General features: G+C 32.7%; 1 pseudogene; it reads left to right on the top strand.

Annotated features, from left to right (window-relative positions):
- Nucleotides 1–232: 232 nt before the first annotated feature.
- Nucleotides 233–21,870, top strand: part of LOC127541527 (RNA-binding protein 43-like) — a 48,311-nt pseudogene continuing 26,673 nt past the window's right edge.

Below are 21,870 nucleotides of genomic sequence, written 5' to 3'. Positions count from 1 at the left end.
TAGGAAGATGATTCTTCTTGACTCCAGGCCTGGCACCTTCTCTTTTGGGCTCCTCCCTTAACTCCCATCTTCCAACCACTGCTGCTCATCCTCATAATAATTTTTAATGCTAAAAAAACTAGAGAATCTGATGCTTTGTCAAACTTCTCCAAATAATATATCCACCAAGAAGAAAGATTTGGAAAAAAGATATGGAATTATGGCTATCAAATTCAGTGTCTAGTGTGTCAGCATGGGGAAACATCAACTCACTCGCAGTGGAAAAGTTTCTAGAATTGATGCCAGATTAAAGTCTCTATTGGTTTATCTTCTCAGGGTGTCAGTATATTTGGGTGATACATCCTTTAAAGACCTGAACTACACATTGGATTATTCTAGTAAATCAGGTAAGCCATGAGTAATATAGTGCTAGGGGCATTAATAACTGAGTGAGCTCGGCCTCAAAAAGCACATGGGAAAATGAATCATGGCTACATAATCCAACACGGCGAAAACTCTCTCTCAAACATGAGTGTGGGAGCCAGTGTTTAATACATCCATCCATTTACTGTCTAAACACTTTTTAAGTGGTTTTTGAACTAGAGATTGAACTATTAGGAATATGCCCCAAAGTTGTGAAAATTAGAAAGAAAATTCCCCTCTATACAAATTTACTCTTGGTAGACTTTTTGAGTTAGAAAAGAAATGCAAACAATATAATAATCTCTCTTTTTGGGAATAACAAACCCATCGAGCATAAATGAAATGGGAAAATATTGGGACAGGTAGGTTACATGGTAGATAGAGTATTGGGTTTATAGTCAGGAAGTCCTGAGTTCAAATTCTTATTAACTGTGTGGCAATGAAGTCACTTAATGCCTCATTTTCTTAGCTGCAAAATGTGATTTACTGTTGAAAATTCCTTACAATGTTTCTGTGAGAAGTATTAAACTATTTTATAAAGCTTCTATAAATATGAGTTGATTATATCTATATCTATATTTATATATATAGATATAGATAGATAGATAAATAGATATGTATGTATAAAAGTAAATTACAGAAAAGTTTGGGAAAACTTATATGAACTGATAATGCAAAGTAAAGTGAGCAGAACCAAGAAAATAGTATATGTGATGGCTACAATAAAGTAAATAAAGTGAAATTTTAAAAATAGAAACTTAAGAATGTACAATTATAATGACCAATTATAGCCTGAGAGAAGAGATAAGAAAATGCATTTCCTTTCTTTCTCTGTTGAGGGAATGAACTGTGAGCATAGAACACTGCATATAATATCAGATATAGCTAATGTGCTAGTTTGTTTGAATCACTTTTTTTTCTTTTATATTCTAGATTATAAGAAAACACTTTTTTGAGGGTGGGAGACTAAGAGAAATATATATTTTTTAAATATCATAAAAAAGCTAAAGAAACCATTAAAATAAAATAAACATCTTTCCAGGTCTCACAGCTAGTACTATATCTGGCCTCACTTCTTGCAGAACTTGTCAGGGAAGTGTAAGTTCCTTTCTGGGAAAACTTAAAGTGTAAGTGCAGGGTCATGCAGAGAGTTGAAGCAACCAATTTTAACCAGAAAATACAACTTATTTGCCCCTTATTCAAATAAATGGTACTTGTAAGCCCATTGGCACTAGCATTCCCTGCAAAGGGGATCTTGCATTTCACTTTCAAAAGATGCTTTGCTCAAAAAGTGCTAATCAATTGAAATGTTTTATTTCATTATTATTTTAGGATGAAAAAAATGCTTTACATATATTATCTTATTTTATCATCACAGTAACCTTCAGAGCTGGGTGTCATTATCTCCACTATATAGTAAAGGAACTGAGGCAGACAAAAAATAAAGTGAATTGCCCATGTCAAGAGACTTAGACCAACAGATCTAAGTAATATATCCAGGGAAATAGCTGAGTTTTGATTTGAATTTAGAAAGATAAGTATTCTTGATTCTAGACTCATTTCCCTATTCACTGAACTGTTCGGGCCAGACATCGTGCCAATCACTTTGCAAATTTTATTTAATTTGATCCTTATAAAAACCTTATGAGGCAGCTGTTATTATTATGATTTTACACATAATGAAGCTAAGGTATAAAGAAATTAAGTGACTTATAGATAGTCATAGAGCAAAGACCTATATGAGATCAGATTTTAAACTCAGGTCTTTCTGACTCCAAACCTAGCAGTTCACGTTCATCAGCTGCCTCTGATGGAGCAGAAAGTCTTCCATATTTGGAGTCAAAGGACCTAGCTTCAAATCCCAACTTTGCCATTAACTTCTTTGGGCAAGACATCCCTGCTCTTGGCATTGATTTCCTTGTCTGTAAAATGAGAGCTTAGGCTAGAAGGTTTGTATAACCCTTTCCAGCTCTAAATCTATGATCTTATGATTCAGATATTACACTTGTAAAATAGATGATTTGGAATGTATGGTTTCTTTTGTTGTTGTTGTTCAGTCACTTTCAGTCATATCCAATTCTTCACGATGCCTTTCAGAGTGTTCTTAGCAAAGATACTGAAGTAATTTGCCATTTCCTTAACCAACTGATTTTACAAATGAGAAAACTGAAATAAATAGAAATAAATGACTTGTCCAGGATCACACAGCTAGTAAGTGTTGAATTCTAGATTTGAATTTGGAAAGATGAGTCTTCCTGATTTCAGATGTGGCATTCTATACAGAATGCATCACCTACCTGCCATACTTTGACCTCTAGGTCTCTTCCAGCTTTATCATTATTTAATACAAAATGAATAAATATTGGCCTGATAAAGTGATTTGAAAACTTGAACCCACTGATATCTTTTTTTTTAATTAAAGCTTTTTATTTTTCAAAATATATGCATCAACAATTCTTTAACATTAGCCCTCGGGGGAAAAAACTTTGTTCCAATTTTCCTTCCCTTTCCCCATACCCTCCTCTACATGGTAAGTAGTCCAATATATGTTAAACAGGGTAGAAATATATGTTAAATACAATATATGCATACAATGTATTTATATAATTATTGTGCTACACAGGAAAAATCAAATCAAACCAGTAAAAAAAAAAAAAAGGCAGAATAAAAAGCAAGCAAGCAACAATGAAAAGAGTGAAATGTTATGTTGTAAACCACATTCAGTTCCCACAGTCCTCTCTCTGGATGTAGATGTCTCTCTTTATCATTGAACAATTAGAACTGGTTTGAACAATCTTATTGTTGAAGAGAACCACGTCCATCAGAATTGATCATCATACAGTGTTGTTGTTGCTGTGTTCAATGATTTCCTAGTCTGCTCATTTCACTTAGAATCAGTTCATGTAAATCTCTCCAGGTCCCTCTGAAATCATCCTGCTGGTCATTTCTTACAGAACAATAACATTTCATAACATTTATATAGGATAATTTATTCAGCCATTCTCTAATTGACAGGCATCCATTCAGTTTCCAGCTTCTTGCCACTACAAAAAGGCTGCCACAAACATTTTTGCACATAACACACTAATAAGTTGTCTTTTTTATTTGTTCATTCTTGGTCCTGTGATGTTGAATACCCCCAAAAAAGCCAAAATTGTGCTTCTTGAGTGCACTACATATGTAAGCTATTTAATTTCAATCAGGTTCTCATTGATGAATTGTAATCCTCTCATTATTCTCCAATTAATTCTATATTATGTTGGTAATCATAGCTATTCCCATAATCATTTCTTTTATCTTGCTCACATCTTTCAAATCCTCATTTTCCTTTAACCTTGATTACTATTTTATTTTAAAATGTCATCCACTATATATCCCTCTTTTGCCTCTTCTATACCGCAAAACTTCTCATACCAAACTCCATTCATTCACCTTTTGATTCAGTCTCTAATGAGAAAGTTGCTCTTTTCCTCCATAAAGCTAATTAAGTTTATTTTTACCTTGAATCCCATTCTCTTAGCATCAATCATACACACACACACACACACACACACACATACACACACACACACTTTTATCTAATATCCATTCTCTATTGCTTCTGCTCACAACTAGGTGGTATAGTATATGGAGCTGTGGATTAAGAATCAAGAAAACCTGAGTTCACATTTGACCTCAGATACTTAACCTGGGTAAGTATCTTTATCCCTGTCTGCTTTAGTTTTCTTTTCTCTATAATGAAGGTGATATAATAATACATGTCTCAGGGTTATTGTGATGATAAAATGAGATAATACTTGTAAAGCATTTTCCATCTTAAAATAATAAGGTAAAAACTTTAGTTGACTATGTAATCTCTTCAGTCTATTATTAGACTTTATGCCCCCTCCACATCTTAGACAAAAACATGGGTTTAGAGCACAATCTAAACTTGTTACTTCTATTTTCTCACATACCATTCACTTCTCACTTCCTCACAATGTGCCTTCCAAATTCATGACTCAACTCAAATTGATCTCTCCAGAATTATCAATGATCTCATAATTGCCAAATTCTTTTCCAAGTTCTTTTCTTTCATAACCTCTATGCATCATTAACTACGTTTTCTTCCTGGATGGATTTCCCTCAGATTTAATAAGACTGTTTTCTCCTGATTCTTCTTCTATCAAGCTGTTTAACTCTTCTCAATCTCCTTTATTCCCACAAAAATCTCTCTGTTGCTATTTATTCTTTCTTCTCCCCTTCTGACTTAATCTCTGTCTCTGTATCTCCATTTATTTATCTGTGTGTCTGAAGGTTTGAATATCTATGCATCTTTCCATCTATTTACCTCTATTATTCTCTTATAAAATAAAGATTCGATGTTAAGTTTAAGTTAGTTTCCACATTCAATATCTTTTCAAGACTTTGATGATATGCCACTAATATGAAAGTAATCTATTAAAAACTTTTATTGTTATAAGAAAAAAAATGAACCAAAAAAATCTGGACAAAAATCTGTACTGAAAAAATATAATAGAAAGACCAAGGTTCTTTTTCCCTTCTCCTCCTCATCTCCTCTCAATATGGAGACATTAGATATGTTAGACATTGTTTCCAACAACTCCTTATTTCCAACATACAATCAGCTCCATCACTATAGCATCAATCATAACAAGCAATGCCAGGAACATCAACCAACCATCAGGACTGACAGGTAAATGCAGTTAAATTGTGGGACTGATAGGGGATATTTGGGTGAAATTAGTTATACAGTCAATGAGACTTTAGGAAGTGATCTCTATATACAGAAGGTAATGAGTACACATTTCAAAGACACAGAAAGAACTTTTTAAGCATTAGAATTGTCCAGAAATAAAATGGACTAATCTCCCTCACAGGAAGTCTTCATTGGCAGCCTAAAGGGTTACTTATGGGGTTTGATACAGATATATCTGATCAACAATAAATGGACTGGGTGGCTTCTGAGGTCCCTGGCAACTTCGAGATTCTGTAATTCCAAAAACACTTCTGCAAGCTAGTTTCTGACACAAATAAAAACACTTTCCAAATTTACCAATTTTCCTATGTCACTTTAAATTAATTAGCACTACTAGTATTACTGAATACTAATATCCCTTCGTATTCCTGAGATTTCCTTTGAGTGTAAAACTGAACATATTTCTAGTAAACTCCAACTGGAATCAGCTTTTCCTTTGTGTAGTTTTTAAAGTGGCCAATTGAAATGGACTATTTTGAATTATTTCCTGAAATTTGTCTAAGTATTCATAAGATGGGTGAGTTCCCCACCAACTATGAAGATGAAGTATGGATTAGGTTAAAAAAAAAAGGTGTCATCCCAAAATGAAGAAAGTGATCAGAGACAGATTAGTAGCAGGAACTTGGTAAAAACATTTCACATGTTTGATATAATAGAACTTCCAAGTCAGAAGAGATCACAAGAATTACATGTTCCAAATCACATCTGCACAAGATATTCTGTTATATTTCAAACAAGTTTTCTAGTGATGGAAAACTCACCATCTTCTGAAGTAGTCCATTTTTGACAGTTGTAATTTTATGAGAGTTTTGTCTTAAAATAGAAATCTACATGTAGTGTAACTATAATATAATTCTAAAGTTTGTAGAAGATAAAAGAAAGGAAAGAAGATGACAGACAGACAGACAGAGACTGAGAGACAGAGTGACAGAGAGCTCAATAATATGACTTTCATAAGAGATGTTATGATTGAGATGAACCTCAAAGACAATTCAAGATTCTAGAATGAGAAAGGGAAGAGGGAATGAATTATGAACATGAGGGAATATCCTGTGTAAAAGTGCAGAAGGAAAAGAGATTGTTTGCCAAATTTGGGAAACTGCAAGTATAATGTGAGAAGTGAAGTAAAGAAACAAACAAACAAACAAACATAAATCTGGAAAGACTAGCTGGATTCAGACCATAAAGGACCTTAAATGTCAAATGAGAATTATGTATTTTATTTTTTACAAGGATTAGGGAATAATGGATGATTTTTAAGTAGGAAAGTGATGGTTCACCATATGTTTCAGGGAAATTATTTAGGCTGCCATGTAGAAGAATTCAATTATTGTGGAAGAAAGACAGATTAGAAGAACCTCCTAAACCATCTACTCTAACATCTTCATTTGATGAAGAAACAGGTCAAAAGAAGTTAAATGATTGCCTAAGATCATGCTAATTCATGTGACAGAACAATAGAGAAGGTTAAAGACAGAAAAGATCAGAGTCAAAGATTCAAATCACATTTTTTCAGTAGAAAAAAACAAGACCCAAACAAGTTAAAGTAACGTCGTTAATGTTTTTCAATAAAGAAATTCCAGACTCAAGACTCAAAACTAGAATTCTGAATTTTTTGACTCCAAGTTCCAGGATTATTCCACTTTATTATATTTTTCTTCATTCTAACTAAAAGATACCTGAGAAATAGTAAGTTTAAACCTTTTTATTTTGAATTTTTATTGCATCCCTTTTGTTTTTTATCTCCTCTACTTCTTAATCCCTTCCAGTCTATACTGAAAAAGCTATAGTAAAATGAAACAATTAAAAAAGAAAGGGGGAAAAGCAGTTCCAACAAAAATGACCAATACTAGCCATGCTTCACAATATATATAGTGTTGCACACTGATAATTCTCTCCTTTGAAAATGGGAGATGGAACTTTCTTCTCTTTTTCATGGCTGAATATAACTATTATGATTATGTATCTCCTTCTATTCCATTCATTTATATTGCTATAGTAATTTGTGTCTATATTCCATTTTTCTTAATGTCACAATGCAACAATTTTATCTTCTATGACATCATAATAATTTGTTAAATCTTTGTGTCATTGGTTGTTCAGCCATCTTGCATTAAATAAATGAGCAGCTACTTTATTTCAAGTTCTTTGGGAAAACCAAACAGTGTTGCTGTAGATATTTTAGTGTATATCAAAGTTTTGAATTTTATAGCTGAGAAAGCAGAGGCCCAGTATTAGCCTGGTCAGTCACAGTAGAAATTTGATGAAAAGCCAACACTAGAACTCAAGTCCTATTTTTTCTGCTATATGATGTTGTATCTTCTCTATTTTTCAATGGATTTGTGAAATGGCAGTATGAGTTAGGAGTAGGAGTTTGGAACCTAAAATAATCCCCACAGTGGCAGCTGAAAAAAATCACTGAAAATGTAAGAATATGTTTCTGGAAAGGATACTGTTCCAAGACTAAGAATACTTAAAACTCTAAAGCATCAGGAGATGGAATTGTGGATTTATAGCATAATCTTAGATTATGAAAAATCATGGTGATGGGTATCCAGAAAGCATGGGAGTAGAAAGGGACTGGTAAAATGGAACTGTTAAAAAAAAAAGCAACTATTTACTTAATGTTCGATTTGGTCCTCTTTTATGGATAAAACTAGCTACTTTCACCCTCTCCTTCTTTGCTCTCTTACTTCAAATGTTACAACATCAAAAATTCTGGTAATTCTGGGAAATGTCAGAAACTCTCCATGCACCAAACATATTTATATCTTTGTATTCCAGAGTTTATTGTTAACAAAATCAGATGAACAAAAATAGGTCTTCGGTTCACATTTTCTTAAGAAGCCAAAGGTAGTTGAAAGGATAATGAGAAAGGGAAAAACTTGCCATTATCTGAAATTTTACTAGTGTAATAGGAATTAACTTAATTTTGTGGAAATTCACCTGTTAAAATGAATCCATATTTAGGGAGTAGAAATGGATAAGGGTTGATACCAGAGTTTGATCTCATTCACACTGAAGACTCTAGACACATTCACTACTATTTCATTAGTTTTCCAGGATTTATTCAAATTGGGGGGAAATGAGCAATAGATGATAACCTTTGATAGTTCTGGAAAAGAAAGACCCCATCCTCTCTGAACTCTCAATAATATATTTCAGACAAATTAATAACAATTAGTTTGAGGATGTTATTGTTTTCAAACTCATCTCCATTTAGCTTAAGTCTATTTTCATTTGATCAATCCTAAGTAGCAAGGTCAATATGTTGGCCACATATTCTCTTAATGACTGAAACAGCCCCTGGGATTTATCTTCATAAAAGTATAGCTAGTTCTCCATAATAGAAAAAAATCAGAAAGTAAGAGTTTTAGAGAACGGATTGGGGGTGGGATGGAGAAACGGTTGTTTTAATAGGCATTATTGGGTAGTCAGTTAAAAATCAAAATCTGTACTGCCAGACAGTAGATATGTATCTTCAGTTCATCCATATGATGTGTCTCATATGGAATCCCAGCTCCTTAGAGATGGAAAAGACCTGTTTCTCATCGACAGGCTCTGCTGCTGAGGCTAGAGAATCAAATGTTTACTTCACACCCAGAAAGCACTGCATCACGCTGTGCCTTCCAACTAGTCTTAACATAAGGACCATGATTCACTTGCCCCCACATTCTTCCCATGAAGAATTCATGAGGGAAATTCTCAAGAGAGTCTCACAGTCATCACTTCACCCACACATGGAGTCCCACAGGGATTGCATTTGATTCTGGGCACTACATTTTAGGAAGGACATTGACAAGTTGGAGCTTATCCATAGGATAAGAGAATCCAGTTGGTGAAGGGACTTTAAATCATGCCATACATAGTTCTTTTGGTCAAAAATAAATATGCTTATCCTAGAGAGGAGAAGACATATTATAGATAGTATCACTGTCTTCAAAGCCTTAAAAGGTTGCCATAGAGAAAAAGGAATAAACTTATTCTGTTTCATCCAAATGGATAGAACTAAAATCTGTGGATGAAAGATTCAAGTAACAAATCTTTAGTTCTATTTTTTAAAATAAATCATTGCTAATTGGAGCTTACCAAAAGTTAACTGAACATAGTGAGATCTTTTCACTAACAATCTTCTGGAAAAGATAAGTGATCATTTATGGAGAATATTTTAGAGTGAAATGCTGACTTTGGGATTGGACTAGATATCCTGTAAATTTTCTTTTAATTCTATGGAAATACACTTGCCATGTACATGTATATAGTATAGAAACACACATGTACAACAATACTGAATCTTTTCTCAATTTGGAGATGACATTTTAACTTTTCTTCCATTTCAAATAGAAAGTTTTAGTTTCTTGTTTCTGGTATAATGAAGATGTGTAGCCCTATATGTTTTAAACTGATTTTATTTAGGGTGTTCTCATTCAAAAGTTCTTTTTTTTTTTCCTGGAGTACCATTTATGGAGGAAAATATCTTATGAGAAAAAATAAAACCTTTCTTCTTCAATTTTATATTAAAAATTGTTTTCAAAAATGTAAAAAGAACATTTTTGGGTCTGAATGATATGATAATGAATATGCATTTTAAGAACTGAATTTTAAAACCATTTAAAATAGCAAATGAATTCTTAGCCAAAATGTGAGCTCTTGGGGAAAAAAAAAGAAGACAACCAAAAGGCATCATGTAAATCACTTCCTGAGCCATAATGAGTTAGGCTTTTTAATCAGACTAATGAGGAAAGATCTGTAATTCAGCACGGCTGATGACTCATGGCATAAAGTTTCTCCCTCCAGCTTCATGGCAGTTCTTGATGTATCATTCATTAGGCACTGAAAATGAACATTTTCAAGAACACAATGAACCATAGTATGGCAGGATGAATGATCACTGAACCCCTCTGGTCATCCCTTGGCATATAGGTAAACTACTGTTTGATTCTACCCATTCACTTTTTGTTCTCATTGTGTTTTCATCCCTTTGCCTCCAAATCTGCTTCCTGCTCTGACCCCCATTAATACCAGGAGTCACTGATTTGGAGTGATTGTATGGTATGATGATAGCCTGATCAAAAAAAAAAGTATTGGGGGAGGAAAAAACCAGAGAAGAAAATTTGATATCAGTGGTATATCCTAGGAAAGGAAATAAGTCAGGAAGCAGATACTCCTCCAAACTGAAAGATAAAACTTAAGTGAGACAGAGGTTATATTATTTTCTGCATCTAATTGGCCCATAAAGTTATATCTGGTTGAGGCAAATGTAAGATTGATTTATATTTTGGGGGTACACACAGAGTGAGAGCAGCATCCATCAGAGATGTTATAGAAAGGATTTATGTATTGAATAGGAAATTGGGTTCACAAACCTTCCTAAAATCTGGACTCTCTTATTCTAAGCATAATGGAAGAAAGAAACCAAAATATGTTTAAGTATTTACTATGGATTAATCTCCTCTTCCCTATAAAATACAAATTATCCAAGAATTGGCATATGCCAAAGTAGCTATAATCTGAAATATCCAATGAACCATCTTTACTATCAAGTTTTCATTTTTAACAAAAAAACTTATTTATTTGTTATTTTAGAGTTATTTATTTCTAATATTTAATTAGAATATTTTAGTATTTAATTAGAATACCATTGAAGAATCTTTTTTTAAACATAGCTCTTATTCTCATTAAGATGTTATCTGATTCTTATTCAGAAGCAATATCATTCCTCATTCTCCAGTTAGTTTAGAGCAGTTAGCCTCTCTTTTGTCACTATTACCCTGTGCTCTGTATTATGCTTATCTCTGATACATATTGTTTGTTGAGATATTTAACCCTAGTTCCTTCAATTTCTTCTTCATCCTAGTTACTCTTCTCTTTTCTGTTTCTAACATGCTGCTATATTTCCTAAAATTTGGCACCCTTAAAAGAACACAAATTTGCAGGTGTTGTTTAGTTAGAACAAAGAACATGATATTATCACCTCCTTAATATTCCATGTTAGGGCTTTTTTTTTTTCATTTAGCCTACAATGGCATGTTTTCTTTTTTTTTTTTTTTTTTGGTTTTTATATCCTATTCCTAATTCATCAGAATTTTGCAGTTCATTAGAATCCCCAGGTCTTATACAGTCCAGTTATTGTTTGGTCATACCTCTTTCAGACTGGAAACATGATTTTTTCCTGATCTGTAGCAAAAAAAGTTATTATCAAATCCTGATAAAATTCATCTTATATTCAAGTCAATGTTATAGCCTTCCAAGACCATCTAAAATTATTGTTCTACTTACTAAAATGTTAGCTATTCTGTCTAGTTTTATCTCTTCCGGAAAATCAATAAGATATCTGATACTCATAAAGTTGATTTTAAATGTGAGTGATAAGATATTATGTTATACCTATTCAGTTTTATCTTACTATGTTAATCTAATAAAATAATTTATAAGTAATAATAATTGCTCTAGTTTGTCCAAAACTTTGGAGATTCTATTATTGAGTAACTTAGCTATGCCTCTCAACTTTATATCTTATGAAAATTAAATAAACATATCATTTTTATATATGTCATTGGGAAATAAAATACAGGGCCTAAGATCAAGAACAAATGAAAGGGGACATTATTGAGCTTCTTCTAAGCTGACATCAAACTACTAATTATTATTTATTAGGTTCTTCTAGTCATTATTTTCTAAGTGTATCTAAATAAGTAGAATTTTTTTCATGAAAAATTTGTGAGGGAAATAAGAAGACTTTTATTATCATCCCCATTCTTCAGATAAGTAAACAAAGATCTAGAGAAAATAATAAAATATGAGAAGGTACCTTGGAAATAAACTGGACCCAGCTTCTTAAACTATGGCTCATGACCCCATATGGGGTTTCATAACAATGTCTTAGAGGTCATGAAATTATGATTTATTATAATTAAATGTTTTGTTTCATTTATATTATTATTCATTAATTCTTATATGATGTCTTTTATTTATATATTTATATACCTGGGGTCATGTAAAAATTTCTCAGGTGATAAGAAGGCATGAGAAAAATTTAAGAAGTCTTGATGGTCACTCATCACCCTGCTTTGCAAAGGAGAAAAGAAGGCTCAATAGAAGTTAAGTGATATGGTCAGAGTTATACAGCTAGGAAGTGGCAGGCTAGGATTTTTAAAGCCAATTATTCTGACCCCAGAGCCAATACTTTTTTCCATTTTGAATTTACCAGAGTTGAAGTTGATGATTAACATTTCACCAAGCATTAAATAATATGGAAGAGAACAAAGGAAAAGTAGCACAATAATCAGAAGTGAGAGAATCAATGGGCTAGCTGGCTTCAGCAGCTGTCAATGTAAAAATTTGTCATACTTCGTCTCTTCTTTTGCATCATTCTTTTATAAAAGAAAAATATTCTGAAAGCATTACATTGCTCTTTTCTTTTTATTACCAATAGTTATGTGCTAGAAAGAAACCTGAGATTAAGCATATTTTTTTTTTCATGGAGAGGATGAAACCCCAAATAGCAGAATTTGCTTGAGTTTCTTCTTCTCCCTTGAATACCACTATTATTTTTTTTTTCTTTTCTTGTTTCAGAGGATGTTCTTATTCATTATTGGAGAAAATCTTTAGACTTTATGTTAAAATAAAGCTCTTCAAAATAACTTTAGTTCTTCAAACATGAAATTGGTTACCTTAGAAGATAGTAGATTGTCATTCATTGAATGACAAAGTCAGATGACCATTTGTCAGTATGTTCAAGAGACAACATGGCATACTGGGTAGCATATGGGACTTAAAATCAAGAAAATCTGAGTTCAAATTGTGTGTCACATATTTACTAGTTATATGACTAGACATATTACTTCAGCTCTGTCTATTTCTTTATTCAAAGGAGTTCAGCTCAGTGACTTATAAAGACTTTTTAGCTCCTGTTCTTTAATTTTATGGATTATTTTGTTATCACTTAGCCTATATTATATACAAGTGCTATTTGAATTGAGAATGACTTGGCAAATTTATTCATTCATTTGTTCTTTTACTCATTAATTCATCTATTCCTTTTTTATAACTGCTTTTCTTCCTTTATTTTTAGAATATATTGATAAGTCTCCTTTAACTGAGAATCCGCTCTGTTACCACCCTCACAACAATAAAATCTTAAGATTTCCGGGTTAAAATTAAACATTGGTATTGCCTTTTCACTCTTCAAGTTCATGATCTTAAAGTGTAGGAGCCTTATTTTCCCCATCCACCATCTATCCCTCCCAATAAGTCTTAAACATCATGCTAGGCTACTTTTCAGCCATGGAAATCATGTGCAAGTTCTTGATGATGTGCTAATTTATCCTTAGAAACACTAGGTGGCACAGTCGAAGAGTGCTAAGCTTGGAATCACAGAAAGACTCACCTTCCTGAAGTCAAATTTTACTTTACATGTTTACTAGTCTTGTGACCTTAGGCATAGCACAATCCAATATGCCTCAGTTTCCTTATCTGTAAAATAAGGAGTTAGAGAAATGAATGGCAAATCATTCTGATATCTTTGCCAAGAAAACCCCACATAGGTCACAAAAATTTGGACATGACTAAATAATATGCCTTTGACAAGGATTTGGGCTCTGAACTTCCAAAATTCAAGGAAGCTACATATTGAAAATCATTCAGTCAATAGAATTCCCTGGAACTAATCACCCATACAGGAGATAGCATAGTAAAACTAAAAGGGTCATTAAATTCTGGACTAAGAGAAACTAAATTCTGGTTCTGATTCTTTTACTAACTAGTCATAGATCTTGGCCATGTCACTTTTTTCCCCTTTTTCTTTTTTGTGTCCTAAATTTTCTCTTATAAGGGAATGGGATTTATGACATCAAAAGCTCTTTCTATACCCTTTGTAGAACTAAGATTCTATATTATTAGGTATAGCCCATGTAACTTAGCCAAATTGAACTCTCTTAGATGACACTGAAAAACCATTTATTATTATGTCTTTAAATGCTAAAATTCTTCAAAGATGGGCAAAAATTCACTTAAGAAAATTAATTTAGTCTGAGTTTAAAATAGTTAACAACATGAAATCCTATATTGAAATCTTTTAATGGAAAAAAGAGAAAAATATTTTATCACAAAATATTAATTCTCTAGGCGTTTGTGCTCAACCTTAGATAAAGGATTGTGCCTCCTCCTCCTCCTAATATATACAAATATGTATATGTATATATATATATATATATATATATACATACACACATATGTATACATATATAGTGTGTTCACTTACATATATACACATATATTTACATATATGTCATATATATGTAAATATATATAACATGTAATATATAAATATATATTATATATACACATCCTCTCATAGGCATAAGAGAAAAAATTCATACATTTTGGGGATGAGACTACTTGGGTTTTCTTAAATTACACTGGAGGAAATTACATCCAGGGAAAATGAAGTGCCATGTTCCAATGCCCAGTAGGGAATGTGTATCATCTAAGATGGTGATATAGTATTTGCTAAATGTAAGCTACAAAGTCATCACTGACTATGCTATAGGAAGCAAATGTACCTAACATTAAAGCAACAGACAAGACACTGAGGGGACACAAATATTAATCATTCTCCTAATGAATGATATCATGATTTAAAAGTCATGAAAAAATATTGGGCTCTTAAATTAATTTGATGGTGACTAACATAAAAGACATGAAAGATACAGTGTTAGTTGGGTCAGAATGATAGAATCATAGATAATAGAATATAAAGGGCCTTAGAAGCATTTGTGTCCACCACTTCATGCACAGAGGAGAAAATTAAGGCTCAGAGCATTTATTTGATTTTCTGAAGTTCACATTTAGTGGACTATACACACACACACACACACACAAATATACACACACACACACACACATATATATATATACATATATAAAATATAATAATAAAAATATATATGTGTGTGTATATATATATGTATACACACACACACACACATATATATATATATAATGTATATGCTTAGTGTTCCAAAGACATAGAAAATAAGAGAAACAGTATTTTTTCTCAATAAAATGTAAGCTCCTTGAAACTGGAGACTTTCATTTTTTTTTTCTATCTCCTTTACCTAGCTCAACAGTAGGATAGTAATACATGCTTATTAATTGACAGGCTGATTTATGTTGATCTGGTCCGAGAAACTGGTTATTAAAATTGAACCCATTGTCATATGAGATAATGACCCTATATAGCAAAGTGAGCAATTTGCTCCCATCTCAGAATAATGATAATTACTATCATTATCTTGCGGCATCAGGCCCAGTAATTCAAATGAATCTGACGTCATTACAAAATTTACTTAAATGAATAAACTTAGAGAAATGTCTGCAGACTGGACTCAGTACAAAGGGGTTATGAAGATTAAAAGAAGATTATCAATGGAAAGTAGGCTCCAGAGACTTCACTACTCCTGGAGGAGTCTTTAAATTATTCTAGTTGAAAGATTTTTTTTTTCTTTACTTGAATATATCTTTTGAATTTTCCTAGGTTCCTTCCTCCTGGGAAGGCAATGTTATAAATCTTTTTATAAGTTCATTCTCCAAACGTGACAAAAAGCAATAGAGATCTTGGTTTTCTTCTTCAGGAATATTGAAAATTATTGAATTATAGTATATAAAATATAGAGCTTAACTCATTTTTCTCCTTAGTGCTAGCCAATTTCCCTCAACAATAGTATTGAAATCTTTCTCCAATATACTATTACCCTGCATTTATAAAATGTGAAACTCGCGTATACATTTTAATTTTCTTAGATTTTTCTGTTTTGTTCCATAGATTAGCTATGAGTTTTCCTATGTGTTATCTAGTCTTAAATACATTTGATAATTATCACTTTCTAGTATATATATGAGATCAAGAAGAGGAAATCCTACTACTGCTTTTGATGCTCTACTTTCACCTGTAATGGGATTAAAATTTCATTTTGCAAACTAAAATTCTGTGGCTTCCCAAATGAGAATAACCCATCCTTGCCTATTTTCTAGGATAATCAAATGACCAAGAGTACCTAAACTTATGGCCACATTAGCTTAGTTTACAGCAACACAGTGGGTTTTTCTACCCTAATTTCTTGTTTCATTAAAGAGGTCTTTAATATGCATGTTGATATTCCTTGAAATAACCTTAATTTCCAATTTCTCATTATACTCAATGCTCATGTCTTACCAGTACTCCATTTCATCTCAACTATTTTATTATCTACTCTTACATCTTTTGTCTCCTATCACTGGACCACACTTTGCCAAACTATGACTTACTCCTTTTCGTCCACTTCCTTTGCTTCTTCTTACTGTGCTAATAAATGGAATTGAATGAAGTCTTTGAATCATCTTAACTGTATCAGTTATTAATTCTAGTTAATGTTAACTCAGTATTCACTACAATAAGACAATTCTACTGTTGTTCCTTGATTGATTACCAATTCTACTCCCCAGAGAAGCTATTTTAAACCATTTCCTTTCTTCACAAGCTGTCCATAGTATTACTTTCCCCAAGCCTCTCTGATAAAGACTTCCATTTTAAAAAATAAGAATATTTGCTAAAGACTCTCTCTTCTTAATTAAACATCTCAAATTTCTCTGCTGTCATTTTCTACTACAATCTTCCTATATATTCTTCCCTTTCTTGGTCTTCATGACTCTTCTAATATCTTGTTCTCTTCATACCTGACTTACTTGTCCCTCTCAGTGGTTTTGGTTAGATCTGTATCAGTCCATTAAATATAGGTGTCCTCCCAGGCTATTCTAGACTCTCCTTTCTTTTGTCTTTATATTCTCCCTATACTATACATACATACTGTGCATATAAAAATATATACTATTTTTGATAGTACAGCATAATGCCCATCCCCAAAGAGTTTTCTGACTCATCCTCAGTCAAGAGAGTCCCCAAGTTAAAGGCAAAAATAGGTCTTTAGTGACCTATTACCTCAAGTGAGTTTAATAATTATTTCTATTGAGATAACTACTGGATTCATATATTGGTGCCCCATATTTCTTCTGCATTCCATTCTCACACTTCCTTTTGATGCCCCAGACATATCTCAAATATAACATAACCCAAACAATAGTCATTATATGTCTTGATAGTTTCCCTCCTCTTTTGAAGTTCTCTATGACTTTTAGGAGGCACAGAAACTACTCTGATAATCCAATTTCACGTTAGTCTCATCTGCTCTTTTCTTTCCCTTATTGAATATTCAAGATCTATTGTCAAAGCTCATAATTTTTTTCTCTTCATCTTCACTTACTTCCATTCACACAGTCACAGCCCTTGTTTAGGTATTAATTTTCTCTTTCCTTGATTACTAGCATACCATTTATTGGTCTTTTCTGTCTCGTCACTCTCCAAACTAATCAATTCCCAATCAGATGTCAAAAAGATTTTTCCAAAGAAAAGATTAAATCATGTCATCTCTCCCCACACTAAATTTGCTAGCTCCCTCATCACCACAATAAAATGTAAACTCCTTGGTTTTCTAATCAAATTATATTCTAATTATCTCCATATATATACTTTTAAAAATCCCCTCTTCTCTTACTATATTATTTTTAGTTCCTTCAACACAATACTTCTTTGCTTAACTCTTTTTTTTGTGTGTGTATGTCTGTGCTAACTACTCTCCATGCTTTGATTTAATTTGTCCCAAATTTCTATGATTTCACAATGTGACATAACTTCTGGAAGAAAAGGCTGCTTCTGTTAAACACAATATTCATAGGAATTGTAACCATAATTTTTGATAGTACAGCATAATGCCACTTTCCCCCCTCCCCAAAGAGTTTTCTGACTCATCCTCAGTCAAGAGACTCCCCAAGTTAAAGGCAAATGAGTTTCTGTACTGGCGTTAAAAGCTGCCCTCCCCCATCCCACAAGAGAACACTCATGGTAGGAGTATTATACATCACATTTTGGAACATAAGAACTCAATAACGTTTATTGCAACATTAATTAGATCTGTTGCAAAGTTAGTTGGCAACTTGACACCTACCTCTCTGTACTAACTAGGGCCAGCCTCATGCAAAATTATTAAATAAATTTTCTCTTCCATATATCATCTCATCCTTGTCCTAATATTCCATCATCCACCTTCACACATGTACATGAATCAGGGTTTGAAGCTCTGTGTTGACTTGAGCTATGTTCATTCACAGTATCTTGATGGAAACATTGACCCATTCGTCAAGACTCGTAGAAAATTCAGTGATATAAACACTCAAGAAATCAATATACTTCTAACACAATGCAGTCAAAAGCCCCAGACCATTCACTATCTCCTTTCCCTGTTATCATTTCTCTTTTAAGTATTCTATTGAAGTTGCTTTCTTAGAAATTAGAAAAGACTTACTAATGGATCAATGAAGATTTACCTCTGTGATTATAACTCACTAATTACCAACTTTTCCTACATTCTTCCTTATTTTTAAGGTCACTTCCCTTCTGGGTCATTTGTTATTATAATGCTCATTTATCTAGTGTTTTAAGGGTTGCAAAAAGCTTTTCTCCTATTAACCCCCTTGATGTGAAACAAATATGTAGGTATTATAGTGACTACCTTTTTAAAAATATTTTCCCCTAATTAGGAAAACAATCAACTTGGAAAATAGATCTAGGAGAGACAATCTAAGGATTATCAGACTCCCTGACATATACGATGAAAAAAAAAATTAAACACTATCTTTCAGGAAATCCTCAAAAAGAACTGCCTGGATATCATAGAATCAGAAGGTAAATTATAGACCAATCTCCCTAATGAATATTGATGCAGAAATCTTAAATAAAATATTAGCAAAGAGATTACAGAAAATCATCCCCAGGACAATACACCAGGACCAAGTAGGATTTATATCAGGAATGCAGGGCTGGTTCAATATTAGGAAAACTATTAGTATAATTGACTATATCAATAACCAAATTAACAAATCATATGTATATATGATTATCTCAATAGATTCAGAAAAAAAACATTCGATAAAACCAACACCCATTCCTATTAAAAACACTAGAGAGCATAAGAATAAATGGACTTTTCCTTAAAAGAGTCAGTAGTATCTATTTGAAACTATCAGTAAAAGCATCATATGTAATGGGGATAAACTAGAACCATTTCCAATAAGATCAGGAGTGAAACAAGGTTGCCACCTATCACCATTGCTATTCAATACTGTATTAGAAATGCTAGCCTTGGCAATAAGAGAAGAAAAAGAGATTAAATGAATTAGAGTAGGTAATGAGGAAACCAAACTATCATTCTTTGCAGATAATATGATGGTATACTTAGAGAATCCCAGAGAATCAACTAAAAAGCTATTTGAAATAATTCACAACATTAGGAAAGTTACAGGATACCAAAAAATCCACATAAATCATTAGCATTATTATACATCACTAACAAAATGCAACAGCAAAAGATACAAAGAGAAATTCCATATAAAATAACTGTCGATAATATATTTGACAATTTATATATCAAGGGAAAGTCAGGAACTATATAAGCAAAATTACAAAATACTCCCCACACAAATAAAGTCAGATCTATGCAATTGGAAAAATATCAAGTGCTTGTGGATAAGTCAAGCAATATAATAAAGATGACAATATTCCCTAATCTATTTATTTAATGCTCTACCAATCAAACTCTCAAGAAACTATTTTACTGACCTAGAAAAAATAACAAAATTCATCAGGAAGAACAAAAGATCAAGAATTTCAAAGGAATTCATGAAGAGGAAATCAAATGAAGGTGGCCTAGTTGTATCAGATGTAAAACTACAGTATAAAGCAGTGGTCATCAAAACCATTTGGTGCTGGCTAAAAAATAAAGAAGTTGATCAGTGAAATATGTTAAATTCACAGAACAAAATGCCAATGACTATAACAATCTAGTATTTGACAAACCTAAAGGCCCCAGCTTTTGGGATAAGAACTCACTATTTGACAAAAACTGCTAGGAAAATTGGAAACTATTATGGCAGAAAGTAGGCATAGACCCATACCTAACATCATATACCAAGATAAGGTAGAATTGGGTTCATGATTTACACATAAAGAATGATATTATAAAACAAATTAGAAGAACATAGGATAGTTTACTTCTCAGATTTGTGGAGGAGGAAAGAATTTGTAATAAAAGAAGAACTAGAGATCATTATTGATCATAAAATAGATAATTTTGATTATATTAAGTTAAAAAGTTTTATATAAACAAAACTAATGCAGACAAGATTAGAAAGGAATCAGTAACCTGGGAAAACATTTTTTATATTCAAAGGACCTCATAAAGGCCTCATTTCTAAAATGTATAGAGAATTGATTCAAATTTATAATAGTTCAAGCTATTCTCCAATTGATAAATGATCAAAAGATATAAACAGACAATTTTCAGATGAAGAAATTGAAACTATTTGAAGCCACATGAAAAAAAGCACCAAATCACTATTGTCAGAAAAATGCAAATTAAGACAACTCTGAGATACTACTACACACCTCTCAGATTGGCTAAGAATACAGGAAAAGATAATGACGAATGTTGGAGGGAATGTGGGAAAACTGGGACACTGATACATTGTTGGTGGAACTGTGAATGAATCCAACCATTCTGGAGAGCAGTTTGGATCTATGCTCAAAAAGTTATCAAACTGTGCTTACCCTTTGATCCAGCAGTGCTTCTACTGGGATTATATCCCAAAGAGATCTTAAAGGAGGGAAAGGGTCCCACATGTGCAAAAATGTTTGTGGCATCTGCCTTTGTAGTGGCAAGAAATTGGAAACCCAATGGATGCCCATCAATTGTGGAATGGCTCAATAAATTTTGGCATATGAATGCTATGGAATATTGTTGTTCTGTAAGAAACAACCACCAGGATGATTACAGAGAGGCTTGGAGAGGCCTGCTTGCACTGATGCTAAGTGAAATGAGCAGAACCTAGAGATCATTATACATAGCAACAACAAAACTATATGATAATCAATTCTGATGGATGTGGCTCTCTTCAACAATGATATTATTCAAATCAGTTTCACTTGTTCAGGGAGGAAGAGAGCTATCTACACTCAGAGAGAGAACCATGGGAACAGGGTGTGGAACATAACACAGTATTCTCACTCTCTCTGTTGTTATTTGCTTGCATTTTCTTTTGTTTCTCAGTTTTTCTTTTTTTCTCATTCTTGATCCGATTTTTCTTGTGCAAAAATTAACTGTATAAATATGAATAAATGTATTGGTTCTAACATGTATTTCAACATATTTAACATGTATTGGACTACCTGCCAGCTAGGGGAAGGGGTAGGGGAAAGCAGGGGAAAATTTGGAACAAAAATATATATTGTATAAAAACATTGTAGGCACTTAATAATAATTTGTTCCCTTCTCATATTCCTTTCTCAATTTTCATGGTGGGTCTGTATTTTTTTGTCACAAAGAGAACAATTTTGATTTTTTGTGGAAGGGGGCAAGACCTGCAATTCCATTGATTTGAAAAGACTAATGATGGGGTATAGTGGTCAAGGAATATATCCTTTAGCTCAGATCTTCCTAAATCAATAATGATATTACCCATAGATAATAAAGTTTTTCATAATGATACTTTACAAAGGCTGAATAGTAAAATGACCAATTAAATCAAGAAAATTCACTCCCTCTGCAAAATTGGGTGTTATG

The sequence above is a fragment of the Antechinus flavipes genome, chromosome 6 (assembly GCF_016432865.1).
Source record: "Antechinus flavipes isolate AdamAnt ecotype Samford, QLD, Australia chromosome 6, AdamAnt_v2, whole genome shotgun sequence".
NCBI classification, from domain to species: domain Eukaryota; kingdom Metazoa; phylum Chordata; class Mammalia; order Dasyuromorphia; family Dasyuridae; genus Antechinus; species Antechinus flavipes.
This window is presented reverse-complemented; position numbering and strand designations above follow the sequence as displayed.